Source organism: Adiantum capillus-veneris, chromosome 14 (assembly GCF_014529385.1).
Source record: "Adiantum capillus-veneris isolate H3 chromosome 14, ASM1452938v2, whole genome shotgun sequence".
Classification (NCBI taxonomy): domain Eukaryota; kingdom Viridiplantae; phylum Streptophyta; class Polypodiopsida; order Polypodiales; family Pteridaceae; genus Adiantum; species Adiantum capillus-veneris.
Window position 1 is genome coordinate 19,751,602 of NC_140944.1, and position 4,750 is coordinate 19,756,351.

The window sequence follows — 4,750 nt, forward strand, 5'->3', positions numbered from 1 at the left end:
TTCATGTTGTCGAAGGGTATATGTACTTAGGTTAGTCCAATTTTTTTTGCAATCAAACGACAACCCTCTAAAATAGCCGAAAAACATGCCCTTTTTTGCTCTTTTTACCATTGGGTCCGCATTTGAGAATGCCTTCCCCCCTCCTAGCCGGAGTCCTCCAGGACGACAAGGTATCACCTCAATGTATGTGTCGTACATGGGTTAAAAATTGTGCTAATGCTTGGCCATGTAATGTGGCCCTATAGGATGCATACTCGTTCAATGCATGGAAAAATTAATGCTGTGCAAGAGGAGGGTATAAGCAAGATGCTTATTGCCATTCGACGTCGAGGTTTCCTGTTTGTTGCTGATTTGGTCGATAGATTTTCTTTGCAAGTAAAAGTTGTAACTCTACCACTCTCTGTTTGATTGTCTTTCTTGCAAAAGTTGATTGGTTTGCCGCTACTCGAAATGGCCATGGTTATCTCGTTGGAGAGAATTGTCGTGGCGGGGTTGGCCGTAGTCTTTGTCTCTTTTGCTTTCCATTTGTAGCTTTGTTTTGGTTGTCTTTGTAGGTTTATTGCTACCTGCGCGGTTGTCATTGTTGTGTTGCTGATGGGCACCCACATTGATTGGTTTGCCGGTTTCATATGTAGTGTGTGTCTGCATGCCGATGTTGCTTGTACTGAAGGGAGTTCCTGTTGCTTTGGTTTCGGGATCCAAATGCGAGTCGCATTTAAGTTGTTGGTGAGCATTTTCTTTGGGATCCATATCTGTTTTATTCCCTTGGTTTTTGGTTGAACTGTCTGCGTCTGTTGACTTCTTCTGTTGTATTGTGGTTTGTCTGCCATGTCACCTCTATCCTTCCGCACCCATACTTTTTTGTCGCGTGTTGCTAACCTTGATCTTGGTACTACGGTCTGTGTTGTTTTATGTTTGTAGTGAACATGGTTGGCAGTTCCCTGTTTGTTTGCCATGGGTATAGTGTTGTTGTTTAGTGGCATCCATCCCATTGGTTTTTTATCCAGTGATTGTGGTGCTGCTATCTGGTTCTTCCCGGGTTGTTGAGCAAAGGCTACCACCCGTTGTTGCTGTGCATGCTGAATTTTGACTGCATCCGTATTCCAGTCTATCTGTACATTATACTCTTTTTGCCAAGGTTGTCCCAACAACATGGGGTGTTGTGTGCTCTCATCCTCAACCACATAAAACTTGTGTGGGTAAATATATTGATGTATTTGTACATGCAATATAGTCCAGCCCAATGTTTTTAGCGAATGTGATGTACTACTTTCCAGCACTTGTGGAGTAGGATGTAGTTGACCCTCGGGCTTGAGCTGTTTGTATTATCTGTAAGAGATCAAATTTTCTTGAGCTCCAGAATCAAGCAATGTCGTCGATTCAACTTGATTGCTACCCACTTTGACTGCAATTATTGGCTCCACTGTGTCTTCATCAAAATTCGTTAGTCGAATAGCGTTTATTCGCAACGGTGATCCACATTGTTGTTGTTGTTGTAGAAGCCGTCTTTTTGCAATGCGTTCTTTTGGTTCTACTTGGGCCTCTTCTCGTATCCTCTGTTTCTCCTTCATCCGTTGTTTTTCTTGATGTATTTGTTGAAGCATATCCTGTGTTAGTGGTAAATGATATTTTTTTAATCGACACCCACTAATGCAATTTGGCATTTCTTCCCCTGCTAATGTAGCAAGCTTGACAGCTCCACTTTGTGATAGTTCACGAATCACAAAGGGTCCCATCCCTCGCTTTTTAAGTTTCTTAGCATGTTGCTTCAAGGTATAAACAAGTACATAATCACCGGTTTTGAACTCTTCGTGCGCACATGCCTGTCAAAAAACTCTTTTTGTCTTCTCTTTTTAGCATAGATCGAAGCTACAGCTCTCAAGCGAAGTTCATCTAGATTTTCAAGATCATCCACTCTTGAAGAGAGCTCATGCCCTGTCCATTCTAAGTTTTTCGCTACTCGTAGAGTTGGAATTAAGAACTCTATGGGTAATGTAGCGTTTAGACCAAACACCATTGTACGGTGTTGTTCCTATTGATGTTTTGTAAGCTACCCTGTATGCCCATAGTGTTGAGTGTAACTGTTGATCCCAGTCTGTTCTTGACTCTGATACAATTTTAGTCAGAACAGTGCAAAGTGTTTTATTTGTGGCTTCAGCTTGTCCATTTGCCTGTGGATGATATGGAACAAATTTTCTATGTATGACCATGAATTCCTCTAGTAGATATTCAATGACTTCATTAAGAAAATGTGTTTCTTGATCACTGACAATTTCTATTGGTAATCCGTATCGTACAAAGACATTCTCATACAAAAATTGTGCAGTAGTTCTTGCGTCTGCTTTTTGTGTTGCCTTGGCTTCCGTCCATTTTGTGAGATAGTCCATAGCCACAATGATATATTGGGTATGGGTGCGATATGCAGGGGGTGAAATAGGCCCCACAAAATCAATGTCCCATTTTGCAAATGCCCTTGCTCCCATCATTGGCCGTAGTGGCATCTCATCTCTCTTTATTGGCACTTTGGTGCGCTGACATACGTCACAACGCTTTACAAACTCCTCAGTATCCATATGCAATGTAGGCCACCATATTCCTGTGGTTAAGACAATTTTTTTCGTCTTATCGCCTGAAAAATGGCCTCCACTTATTCCTCCATGTGCGTGTTCTAGAATCAGTAGGTATTCACTTTCACTTGCACAGATTCTAAGTTGATTATCCTTTCCTAGCTTATAGAGTTGATTCTCAATTAAATTAAAGTCACGAGCCTCCAGCTCTATAGACCTTTTTTGTGCTTTTGTTATGTTTTCAGGGAATGTCCTTGTGGTTAAGAAATCAATGATATATTGACTCCATGCAGGTGCAATGTTTACCTGAAACAATGTCGCGTGATCCACTGGTCGTTTTGTCAGCCCAAGGGCAGGGCCAAGGGCCAGGACGGACATGCGGTCAAGGGGCGCTATATTTAGGGGCTAGGAGTCTATATATGGCACGGTTGGGTGGAGAGTTGCATGGTCCAGTTCCTCGCGGTCTAACATTGGTATCAGAGCAAGGTGGAGAGGAGGAAGGAGGGTGGAGCCATGGCGGAGAAAGATGGCATGGTTCTCTTTTCAAGGCATGTACTCTCTCTCTCTATCCCACTCTCCCGAAATCTCTCTCTTTCACGATTATGGAGGGTTGTTGTCCCAAGCCGGGAAGGAAGAAGGAGATGGGCGTCATGCATGAGGCATGCAAGAGGAGGGCCGTGGAAGCGGCAGCCTGCACAAGCCGGGGACGAGGCACACAGGTGTGTATGAACCCCTGTCAAGCCGAGGCGATGAGGAAGTAGAACCCGTGTGCAGGACCTCTTGAGGCGAGGGGACTGGGTGTGTCGACCGGCTCCAAATCAGCCGAAGTATGGCTTGACAGGAGCGCGTCGGCGAGCCAGGGAGTTTACGTATCTGCAGCAACCTCAAAAACGGCCGCAGCGCGCGCTGGTTCAGCCTTCTTGCTCGCGCAAGGCCACCATCGCTGCTTCCTGCAGGGAGTTTCTTTTTCGATTTTTTTTTTGTTTTTTTTTTACTTTACTTTAAGGTTATCAACTCATCCCCTTGGGAGGGGCAAGGCCCCACGTCCGCTCAGGCATGCAAAGCTCCGATTGGGCATGCAAATGAGCCATGGCTCCGGACGGACATGCGATTCAAGCTCGTGTGCAGGAAATTTACAAGCTACCTCTCGAAACCTCTCCATGTTGGGATTGAAAGCGAAGTCCAGCAAGCAGTGCTCGGGAAGCAGGGCGTTTAGTTTGCCATGATGCAAGGTTTCTAACTTCAACATGGATTGGAAATCACATGCAAGGCATCACTAGCGGCGGACATCGATTGTTTTGAAAGGAATCCGGCCAACTCCCAGATTCAAGCAGTACCAAGCCTGGTACAGATTTGGACTCCAGACTCGAGAATTTATGGATCTCACGGGAGAGATCCAACACCATGCACGACGAGGTCGTGGGTTGGCATCTTGGCGAGGCTTCAAGGTGCATCTGTTAACGCTCCAGGTATTTTTGTCTATGTTTCAACATTACTTTTTGCATTCTTTACAATCATCTGCACTTTGTTTGGTTTTGTGAATTTTGATTGGTGCAATAGTTGCCGCCCAAGAGATAGGTAGAATTTATCAAGCAAGGCTTGAATGCTTCTTAGACAACGCTATGGAAGTTCTCACAAGATTCCAAATTGGTTGCGCATTGGGCAAGGCCCTTGGCAGCAAGAAGTAGAGTAGTATTGAGCATGTGTCTGATAACTCTAGTATGCACTAGCATGGATGATCACGCCTATCATTCATAGAGCCAAGCAGGTACGCGCGGCATAATTTGCACGTGTTCTATTTTTTTTCCATTACATTACACTTTGACACGGTCAATTGTTTGTGCATGATCGACAAGGTCGACTCTCTTTGCTATGACGTCTGTCCTCACTGATAGCATTTATTGGCAATGAGGCCGGACATAGTTATCTGAGGCATGGCTTCTCCTGAGTACCTTGATAGAGCACGCTCGTCATAGGTTACATGTTGCTTCAAAGGCACGACCAAGGAACAATTTTTCAGTATCTCAAGGAGATCGGCATGGCCTATTACTAGATTTGTTGTGGGCAGCAAGTTGCTCGCCATGGCTGACTCCTTGTCACTGTTTCTACAAACTGACAGAGGATGCTTGCCACACAATACTGGCTAATTTCACTTGAAATTGCTCGACAAGGTCGATTCTTTT

The 4,750-nt window shown here is 44.6% G+C and overlaps 1 pseudogene; it reads left to right on the forward strand.

The window, feature by feature from the left end:
- Positions 1–3,228: 3,228 nt before the first annotated feature.
- LOC147442038 (uncharacterized) lies at positions 3,229–4,350 on the forward strand (annotated as a pseudogene).
- Positions 4,351–4,750: the final 400 nt, after the last annotated feature.